The sequence below is a fragment of the Toxotes jaculatrix genome, chromosome 6 (assembly GCF_017976425.1).
Source record: "Toxotes jaculatrix isolate fToxJac2 chromosome 6, fToxJac2.pri, whole genome shotgun sequence".
Lineage (NCBI taxonomy): Eukaryota > Metazoa > Chordata > Actinopteri > Toxotidae > Toxotes > Toxotes jaculatrix.
In genome coordinates, this window is record NC_054399.1 from 20,419,456 (window position 1) to 20,431,637 (window position 12,182).

Genomic DNA, 12,182 nt, shown 5'->3' on the forward strand with positions numbered 1-12,182 from the left:
CCTTACTATACTATGACGTTTTTTATGACATTTTGAGGTCAAAAAAAAAATTGACTTTTTTTGGCCGATTTTGACGCCTTACTATACTATGACGTTTTTTACATTTTGAGGTCAAAAAAAAAATTGACTTTTTTTGGCCGAAAAAAACGCCTTACTATACTATGATGTTTTTTATGACATTTTGAGGTAAAAAAAAAAAATTGACTTTTTTTGGCCGAAAAAAACGCCTTACTATACTATGACGTTTTTTATGACATTTTGAGGTCAAAAAAAAATTTGACTTTTTTTGGCCGATTTTGACGCCTTACTATACTATGACGTTTTTTACATTTTGAGGTCAAAAAAAAAATTGACTTTTTTTGGCCGAAAAAAACGCCTTACTATACTATGACGTTTTTTATGACTTTTTGAGGTCAAAAAAAATTTTGACTTTTTTTGGCCGATTTTGACGCCTTACTATACTATGATGTTTTTTATGACATTTTGAGGTAAAAAAAAAAATTGACTTTTTTTGGCCGAAAAAAAACGCCTTACTATACTATGACGTTTTTTATGACATTTTGAGGTCAAAAAAAAAATTGACTTTTTTTGGCCGATTTTGACGCCTTACTATACTATGACGTTTTTTACATTTTGAGGTCAAAAAAAAAATTGACTTTTTTTGGCCGAAAAAAACGCCTTACTATACTATGACGTTTTTTATGACTTTTTGAGGTCAAAAAAAATTTTGACTTTTTTTGGCCGAAAAAAACGCCTTACTATACTATGACGTTTTTTATGACATTTTGAGGTCAAAAAAAATGTTGAATTTTTTTGGTTGAAAAAAACGCCTTACTATACTATGACGTTTTTTATGACATTTTGAGGTCAAAAATTTTTTTGACTTTTTTTGGCCGAAAAAAATGCCATACTATACTATGACGTTTTTTATGACTTTTTGAGGTCAAAAAAAATTTTGACTTTTTTTGGCCGATTTTGACGCCTTACTATACTATGACGTTTTTTATGACATTTTGAGGTCAAAAAAAAAATTGACTTTTTTTGGCCGATTTTGACGCCTTACTATACTATGACGTTTTTTACATTTTGAGGTCAAAAAAAAAATTGACTTTTTTTTGCCGAAAAAAACGCCTTACTATACTATGACGTTTTTTATGACTTTTTGAGGTCAAAAAAAATTTTGACTTTTTTTGGCCGATTTTGACGCCTTACTATACTATGATGTTTTTTATGACATTTTGAGGTCAAAAAAAAAATTGACTTTTTTTGGCCGAAAAAAACGCCTTACTATACTATGACGTTTTTTATGACATTTTGAGGTCAAAAAAAAATTTGACTTTTTTTGGCCGATTTTGACGCCTTACTATACTATGACGTTTTTTACATTTTGAGGTCAAAAAAAAAATTGACTTTTTTTGGCCGAAAAAAACGCCTTACTATACTATGACGTTTTTTATGACTTTTTGAGGTCAAAAAAAATTTTGACTTTTTTTGGCCGATTTTGACGCCTTACTATACTATGATGTTTTTTATGACATTTTGAGGTAAAAAAAAAAATTGACTTTTTTTGGCCGAAAAAAAAACGCCTTACTATACTATGACGTTTTTTATGACATTTTGAGGTCAAAAAAAAATTTGACTTTTTTTGGCCGATTTTGACGCCTTACTATACTATGACGTTTTTTACATTTTGAGGTCAAAAAAAAAATTGACTTTTTTTGGCCGAAAAAAACGCCTTACTATACTATGACGTTTTTTATGACTTTTTGAGGTCAAAAAAAATTTTGACTTTTTTTGGCCGATTTTGACGCCTTACTATACTATGATGTTTTTTATGACATTTTGAGGTCAAAAAAAATTGTGACTTTTTTTGTCCGATTTTGATGCCTTACTATACTATGACGTTTTTTATGACATTTTGAGGTCAAAAAAAATTTTGACTTTTTTTGCCCGAAAAATATGGCATACTATACTATGACGTTTTTTATGACATTTTGAGGTCAAAAAAAATTTTGACTTTTTTTGCCCGAAAAATATGGCATACTATACTATGACGTTTTTTATGACATTTTGAGGTCAAAAAATTTTTTGACTTTTTTTGCCCGAAAAAAACGCCATACTATACTATGACGTTTTTTATGACATTTTGAGGTCAAAAAAAATGTTGAGTTTTTTTGGTTGAAAAAAACGCCTTACTATACTATGACGTTTTTTATGACATTTTGAGGTCAAAAAAAATGTTGAGTTTTTTTGGTTGAAAAAAACGCCTTACTATACTATGATGTTTTTTATGACATTTTGAGGTAAAAAAAAAAATTGACTTTTTTTGGCCGAAAAAAACGCCTTACTATACTATGACGTTTTTTATGACATTTTGAGGTCAAAAAAAAATTTGACTTTTTTTGGCCGATTTTGACGCCTTACTATACTATGACGTTTTTTATGACTTTTTGAGGTCAAAAATTTTTCTTACTTTTTTTGGCCGAAAAAAAACGCCATACTATACTATGACGTTTTTTATGACATTTTGAGGTCAAAAAAAATGTTGAGTTTTTTTGGTTGAAAAAAACGCCTTACTATACTATGACGTTTTTTATGACATTTTGAGGTCAAAAAAAATGTTGAGTTTTTTTGGTTGAAAAAAACGCCTTACTATATCATGACGTTTTTTACATTTTGAGGTCAAAAAAAAAATTGACTTTTTTTGGCCGAAAAAAACGCCTTACTATACTATGACGTTTTTTATGACTTTTTGAGGTCAAAAAAAATTTTGACTTTTTTTGGCCGAAAAAAACGCCATACTATACTATGACGTTTTTTATGACATTTTGAGGTCAAACAAAATTTTGACTTTTTTTGGCCGAAAAAAAACGGCATACCATACTATGACGTTTTTTATGACATTTTGAGGTCAAAAAATTTTTGACTTTTTTTGCCCGAAAAAAACGCCATACTACACTATGACGTTTTTTATGACTTTTTGAGGTCAAAAAAAATTTTGACTTTTTTTGGCCGAAAAAAACGCCATACTACACTATGACGTTTTTTATGACTTTTTGAGGTCAAAAAAAATTTTGAGCTTTTTTGGTTGAAAAAAACGCCTTACTATATCATGACGTTTTTTACATTTTGAGGTCAAAAAAAAAATTGACTTTTTTTGGCCGAAAAAAACGCCTTACTATACTATGACGTTTTTTATGACTTTTTGAGGTCAAAAAAAATTTTGACTTTTTTTGGCCGAAAAAAACGCCATACTATACTATGACGTTTTTTATGACATTTTGAGGTCAAACAAAATTTTGACTTTTTTTGGCCGAAAAAAAACGCCTTACTATACTATGACGTTTTTTATGACATTTTGAGGTCAAAAAAAAATTTGACTTTTTTTGGCCGATTTTGACGCCTTACTATACTATGACGTTTTTTATGACTTTTTGAGGTCAAAAATTTTTCTTACTTTTTTTGGCCGAAAAAAACGCCATACTATACTATGACGTTTTTTATGACATTTTGAGGTCAAAAAAAATGTTGAGTTTTTTTGGTTGAAAAAAACGCCTTACTATACTATGACGTTTTTTATGACATTTTGAGGTCAAAAAAAATGTTGAGTTTTTTTGGTTGAAAAAAACGCCTTACTATATCATGACGTTTTTTACATTTTGAGGTCAAAAAAAAAATTGACTTTTTTTGGCCGAAAAAAACGCCTTACTATACTATGACGTTTTTTATGACTTTTTGAGGTCAAAAAAAATTTTGACTTTTTTTGGCCGAAAAAAAACGCCATACCATACTATGACGTTTTTTATGACATTTTGAGGTCAAACAAAATTTTGACTTTTTTTGGCCGAAAAAAAACGGCATACCATACTATGACGTTTTTTATGACATTTTGAGGTCAAAAAATTTTTGACTTTTTTTGCCCGAAAAAAACGCCATACTACACTATGACGTTTTTTATGACTTTTTGAGGTCAAAAAAAATTTTGACTTTTTTTGGCCGAAAAAAACGCCATACTACACTATGACGTTTTTTATGACTTTTTGAGGTCAAAAAAAATTTTGAGCTTTTTTGGCCGATTTTGACGCCTTACTATACTATGACGTTTTTTATGACATTTTGAGGTCAAAAAAAATTTTGACTTTTTTTGGCCGAAAAAAACGCCATACTATACTATGACGTTTTTTATGACATTTTGAGGTCAAACAAAATTTTGACTTTTTTTGGCCGAAAAAAAACGGCATACCATACTATGACGTTTTTTATGACATTTTGAGGTCAAAAAATTTTTGACTTTTTTTGCCCGAAAAAAACGCCATACTACACTATGACGTTTTTTATGACTTTTTGAGGTCAAAAAAAATTTTGACTTTTTTTGGCCGAAAAAAACGCCATACTACACTATGACGTTTTTTATGACTTTTTGAGGTCAAAAAAAATTTTGAGCTTTTTTGGCCGATTTTGACGCCTTACTATACTATGACGTTTTTTATGACATTTTGAGGTCAAAAAAAATTTTGACTTTTTTTGGCCGAAAAAAACGCCATACTATACTATGACGTTTTTTATGACATTTTGAGGTCAAAAAAAATGTTGAGTTTTTTTGGTTGAAAAAAACGCCTTACTATACTATGACGTTTTTTATGACATTTTGAGGTCAAAAAATTTTTTGACTTTTTTTGCCCGAAAAAAACGCCATACTATACTATGACGTTTTTTATGACTTTTTGAGGTCAAAAAAAATTTTGACTTTTTTTGGCCGATTTTGACGCCTTACTATACTATGACGTTTTTTATGACATTTTGAGGTCAAAAAAAAAATTGACTTTTTTTGGCCGATTTTGACGCCTAACTATACTATGACGTTTTTTACATTTTGAGGTCAAAAAAAAAATTGACTTTTTTTGGCCGAAAAAAACGCCTTACTATACTATGACGTTTTTTATGACATTTTGAGGTCAAAAATATTTTTTACTTTTTTTGGCGGAAAAAAACGGCATACTATACTATGACGTTTTTTATGACATTTTGAGGTCAAAAAAATTTTTGACTTTTTTTGGCCGAAAAAAACGCCATACTATACTATGACGTTTTTTATGACATTTTGAGGTAATAAAAAATTGTGACTTTTTTTTCCGATTTTGACGCCTTACTATACTATGACGTTTTTTATGACATTTTGAGGTCAAAAAAATTTTTGACTTTTTTTGGCCGAAAAAAACGGCATACTATACTATGACGTTTTTTATGACATTTTGAGGTCAAAAAAAATGTTGACTTTTTTTGGCCGATTTTGACGCCTTACTATACTATGACGTTTTTTATGACATTTTGAGGTAAAAAAAAAAATTGACTTTTTTTGGCCGAAAAAAACGCCTTACTATACTATGACGTTTTTTATGACATTTTGAGGTCAAAAAAAAATTTGACTTTTTTTGGCCGATTTTGACGCCTTACTATACTATGACGTTTTTTATGACTTTTTGAGGTCAAAAATTTTTCTTACTTTTTTTGGCCGAAAAAAAACGCCATACTATACTATGACGTTTTTTATGACATTTTGAGGTCAAAAAAAAAATTGACTTTTTTTGGCCGAAAAAAACGCCTTACTATACTATGACGTTTTTTATGACTTTTTGAGGTCAAAAAAAATTTTGACTTTTTTTGGCCGAAAAAAACGCCATACTATACTATGACGTTTTTTATGACATTTTAAGGTCAAACAAAATTTTGACTTTTTTTGGCCGAAAAAAAAAACGGCATACCATACTATGACGTTTTTTATGACATTTTGAGGTCAAAAAAAATTGTGCCTTTTTTTGTCCGATTTTGACGCCTTACTATACTATGACGTTTTTTATGACATTTTGAGGTCAAAAATTTTTTTGACTTTTTTTGCCCGAAAAAAACGCCATACTATACTATGACGTTTTTTATGACATTTTGAGGTCAAAAAAAATTTTGACTTTTTTTGGCCGATTTTGACGCCTTACTATACTATGACGTTTTTTATGACATTTTGAGGTCAAAAAATTTTTTGACTTTTTTTGCCCGAAAAAAAAACGCCATACTACACTATGACGTTTTTTATGACTTTTTGAGGTCAAAAAAAATTTTGAGCTTTTTTGGCCGATTTTGACGCCTTACTATACTATGACGTTTTTTATGACATTTTGAGGTCAAAAAAAATGTTGAGTTTTTTTGGTTGAAAAAAACGCCTTACTATACTATGACGTTTTTTATGACATTTTGAGGTCAAAAAAATTTTTGACTTTTTTTGGCCGAAAAAAACGGCATACTACACTATGACGTTTTTTATGACATTTTGAGGTCAAAAAAATTTTTGACTTTTTTTGTCCGATTTTGACGCCTTACTATACTATGACGTTTTTTATGACATTTTGAAATCAAAAAAATTTTTGACTTTTTTTGTCCGATTTTGACGCCATACTATACTATGATGTTTTTTATGACATTTTGAGGTCAAAAAAATTTTTGACTTTTTTTGCCGATTTTGACGCCTTACTATACTATGACGTTTTTTATGACATTTTGAGGTCAAAAAAAATGTTGACTTTTTTTGGCCGAAAAAAACGCCATACTATACTATGACGTTTTTTATGACATTTTGAGGTCAAAAAAATTTTTGACTTTTTTTGGCCGAAAAAAAACGGCATACCATACTATGACGTTTTTTATGACATTTTGAGGTCAAAAAAAATTGTGACTATTTTTGTCCGATTTTGACGCCTTACTATACTATGACGTTTTTTATAACATTTTGAGGTAAAAAAAAAAATTGACTTTTTTTGGCCGAAAAAAACGCCTTACTATACTATGACGTTTTTTATGACTTTTTGAGGTCAAAAAAAATTTTGACTTTTTTTGCCCGATTTTGACGCCATACTATACTATGACGTTTTTTATGACATTTTGAGGTCAAAAAAAATGTTGAGTTTTTTTGGTTGAAAAAAACGCCTTACTATACTATGACGTTTTTTATGACATTTTGAGGTCAAAAAAAATGTTGAGTTTTTTTGGTTGAAAAAAACGCCTTACTATACTATGACGTTTTTTATGACATTTTGAGGTCAAAAAATTTTTTGACTTTTTTTGCCCGAAAAAAACGCCATACTATACTATGACGTTTTTTATGACATTTTGAGGTCAAAAAAAATGTTGAGTTTTTTTGGTTGAAAAAAACGCCTTACTATACTATGACGTTTTTTATGACATTTTGAGGTAAAAAAAAATGTTGAGTTTTTTTGGTTGAAAAAAACGCCTTACTATACTATGACGTTTTTTATGACATTTTGAGGTCAAAAAAATTTTTTGACTTTTTTTGCCCGAAAAAAACGCCATACTATACTATGACGTTTTTTATGACTTTTTGAGGTCAAAAAAAATTTTGACTTTTTTTGGCCGATTTTGACGCCTTACTATACTATGACGTTTTTTATGACATTTTGAGGTCAAAAAAAAAATTGACTTTTTTTGGCCGATTTTGACGCCTTACTATACTATGACGTTTTTTATGACATTTTGAGGTCAAAAAAAAAATTGACTTTTTTTGGCCGAAAAAAACGCCTTACTATACTATGACGTTTTTTATGACTTTTTGAGGTCAAAAAAAATTTTGACTTTTTTTGGCCGAAAAAAACGCCATACTATACTATGACGTTTTTTATGACATTTTGAGGTCAAACAAAATTTTGACTTTTTTTGGCCGAAAAAAAACGGCATACCATACTATGACGTTTTTTATGACATTTTGAGGTCAAAAATTTTTTGACTTTTTTTGCCCGAAAAAAACGCCATACTACACTATGACGTTTTTTATGACTTTTTGAGGTCAAAAAAAATTTTGACTTTTTTTGGCCGAAAAAAAACGCCATACTACACTATGACGTTTTTTATGACTTTTTGAGGTCAAAAAAAATTTTGAGCTTTTTTGGCCGATTTTGACGCCTTACTATACTATGACGTTTTTTATGACATTTTGAGGTCAAAAAAAATTTTGACTTTTTTTGGCCGAAAAAAACGCCATACTATACTATGACGTTTTTTATGACATTTTGAGGTCAAAAAAAATGTTGAGTTTTTTTGGTTGAAAAAAACGCCTTACTATACTATGACGTTTTTTATGACATTTTGAGGTCAAAAAATTTTTTGACTTTTTTTGCCCGAAAAAAACGCCATACTATACTATGACGTTTTTTATGACTTTTTGAGGTCAAAAAAAATTTTGACTTTTTTTGGCCGATTTTGACGCCTTACTATACTATGACGTTTTTTATGACATTTTGAGGTCAAAAAAAAAATTGACTTTTTTTGGCCGATTTTGACGCCTTACTATACTATGACGTTTTTTACATTTTGAGGTCAAAAAAAAAATTGACTTTTTTTGGCCGAAAAAAACGCCTTACTATACTATGACGTTTTTTATGACATTTTGAGGTCAAAAATATTTTTTACTTTTTTTGGCGGAAAAAAACGGCATACTATACTATGACGTTTTTTATGACATTTTGAGGTCAAAAAAATTTTTGACTTTTTTTGGCCGAAAAAAACGCCATACTATACTATGACGTTTTTTATGACATTTTGAGGTAATAAAAAATGTTGAGTTTTTTTGGTTGAAAAAAACGCCTTACTATACTATGACGTTTTTTATGACATTTTGAGGTCAAAAAAAATGTTGAGATTTTTTGGTTGAAAAAAACGCCTTACTATACTATGATGTTTTTTATGACATTTTGAGGTAAAAAAAAAAATTGACTTTTTTTGGCCGAAAAAAACGCCTTACTATACTATGACGTTTTTTATGACATTTTGAGGTCAAAAAAAAATTTGACTTTTTTTGGCCGATTTTGACGCCTTACTATACTATGACGTTTTTTATGACTTTTTGAGGTCAAAAATTTTTCTTACTTTTTTTGGCCGAAAAAAACGCCATACTATACTATGACGTTTTTTATGACATTTTGAGGTCAAAAAAAATGTTGAGTTTTTTTGGTTGAAAAAAACGCCTTACTATACTATGACGTTTTTTATGACATTTTGAGGTCAAAAAAAATGTTGAGTTTTTTTGGTTGAAAAAAACGCCTTACTATATCATGACGTTTTTTACATTTTGAGGTCAAAAAAAAAATTGACTTTTTTTGGCCGAAAAAAACGCCTTACTATACTATGACGTTTTTTATGACTTTTTGAGGTCAAAAAAAATTTTGACTTTTTTTGGCCGAAAAAAACGCCATACTATACTATGACGTTTTTTATGACATTTTGAGGTCAAACAAAATTTTGACTTTTTTTGGCCGAAAAAAAACGGCATACCATACTATGACGTTTTTTATGACATTTTGAGGTCAAAAAATTTTTGACTTTTTTTGCCCGAAAAAAACGCCATACTACACTATGACGTTTTTTATGACTTTTTGAGGTCAAAAAAAATTTTGACTTTTTTTGGCCGAAAAAAACGCCATACTACACTATGACGTTTTTTATGACTTTTTGAGGTCAAAAAAAATTTTGAGCTTTTTTGGCCGATTTTGACGCCTTACTATACTATGACGTTTTTTATGACATTTTGAGGTCAAAAAAAATTTTGACTTTTTTTGGCCGAAAAAAACGCCATACTATACTATGACGTTTTTTATGACATTTTGAGGTCAAAAAAAATGTTGAGTTTTTTTGGTTGAAAAAAACGCCTTACTATACTATGACGTTTTTTATGACATTTTGAGGTCAAAAAATTTTTTGACTTTTTTTGCCCGAAAAAAACGCCATACTATACTATGACGTTTTTTATGACTTTTTGAGGTCAAAAAAAATTTTGACTTTTTTTGGCCGATTTTGACGCCTTACTATACTATGACGTTTTTTATGACATTTTGAGGTCAAAAAAAAAATTGACTTTTTTTGGCCGATTTTGACGCCTTACTATACTATGACGTTTTTTACATTTTGAGGTCAAAAAAAAAATTGACTTTTTTTGGCCGAAAAAAACGCCTTACTATACTATGACGTTTTTTATGACATTTTGAGGTCAAAAATATTTTTTACTTTTTTTGGCGGAAAAAAAACGGCATACTATACTATGACGTTTTTTATGACATTTTGAGGTCAAAAAAATTTTTGACTTTTTTTGGCCGAAAAAAACGCCATACTATACTATGACGTTTTTTATGACATTTTGAGGTAATAAAAAATTGTGACTTTTTTTTCCGATTTTGACGCCTTACTATACTATGACGTTTTTTATGACATTTTGAGGTCAAAAAAATTTTTGACTTTTTTTGGCCGAAAAAAAACGGCATACTATACTATGACGTTTTTTATGACATTTTGAGGTCAAAAAAAATGTTGACTTTTTTTGGCCGATTTTGACGCCTTACTATACTATGACGTTTTTTATGACATTTTGAGGTAAAAAAAAAAATTGACTTTTTTTGGCCGAAAAAAACGCCTTACTATACTATGACGTTTTTTATGACATTTTGAGGTCAAAAAAAAATTTGACTTTTTTTGGCCGATTTTGACGCCTTACTATACTATGACGTTTTTTATGACTTTTTGAGGTCAAAAATTTTTCTTACTTTTTTTGGCCGAAAAAAAACGCCATACTATACTATGACGTTTTTTATGACATTTTGAGGTCAAAAAAAAAATTGACTTTTTTTGGCCGAAAAAAACGCCTTACTATACTATGACGTTTTTTATGACTTTTTGAGGTCAAAAAAAATTTTGACTTTTTTTGGCCGAAAAAAACGCCATACTATACTATGACGTTTTTTATGACATTTTAAGGTCAAACAAAATATTGACTTTTTTTGGCCGAAAAAAAAACGGCATACCATACTATGACGTTTTTTATGACATTTTGAGGTCAAAAAAAATTGTGACTTTTTTTGTCCGATTTTGACGCCTTACTATACTATGACGTTTTTTATGACATTTTGAGGTCAAAAATTTTTTTGACTTTTTTTGCCCGAAAAAAACGCCATACTATACTATGACGTTTTTTATGACATTTTGAGGTCAAAAAAAATTTTGACTTTTTTTGGCCGATTTTGACGCCTTACTATACTATGACGTTTTTTATGACATTTTGAGGTCAAAAAATTTTTTGACTTTTTTTGCCCGAAAAAAAACGCCATACTACACTATGACGTTTTTTATGACTTTTTGAGGTCAAAAAAAATTTTGAGCTTTTTTGGCCGATTTTGACGCCTTACTATACTATGACGTTTTTTATGACATTTTGAGGTCAAAAAAAATGTTGAGTTTTTTTGGTTGAAAAAAACGCCTTACTATACTATGACGTTTTTTATGACATTTTGAGGTCAAAAAAATTTTTGACTTTTTTTGGCCGAAAAAAACGGCATACTATACTATGACGTTTTTTATGACATTTTGAGGTCAAAAAAATTTTTGACTTTTTTTGTCCGATTTTGACGCCTTACTATACTATGACGTTTTTTATGACATTTTGAAATCAAAAAAATTTTTGACTTTTTTTGTCCGATTTTGACGCCATACTATACTATGATGTTTTTTATGACATTTTGAGGTCAAAAAAATTTTTGACTTTTTTTGCCGATTTTGACGCCTTACTATACTATGACGTTTTTTATGACATTTTGAGGTCAAAAAAAATTGTGACTTTTTTTGTCCGATTTTGACGCCTTACTATACTATGACGTTTTTTATGACATTTTGAGGTCAAAAAAAAAATTGACTTTTTTTGGCCGAAAAAAACGCCTTACTATACTATGACGTTTTTTATGACTTTTTGAGGTCAAAAAAAATTTTGACTTTTTTTGGCCGAAAAAAACGCCATACTATACTATGACGTTTTTTATGACATTTTGAGGTCAAACAAAATTTTGACTTTTTTTGGCCGAAAAAAAACGGCATACCATACTATGACGTTTTTTATGACATTTTGAGGTAAAAAAAAATTGTGACTTTTTTTGTCCGATTTTGATGCCTTACTATACTATGACGTTTTTTATGACATTTTGAGGTCAAAAAAAATTTTGACTTTTTTTGGCCGATTTTGACGCCTTACTATACTATGACGTTTTTATGACTTTTTGAGGTCAAAAATTTTTCTTACTTTTTTTGGCCGAAAAAAACGCCATACTATACTATGACGTTTTTTATGACATTTTGAGGTCAAA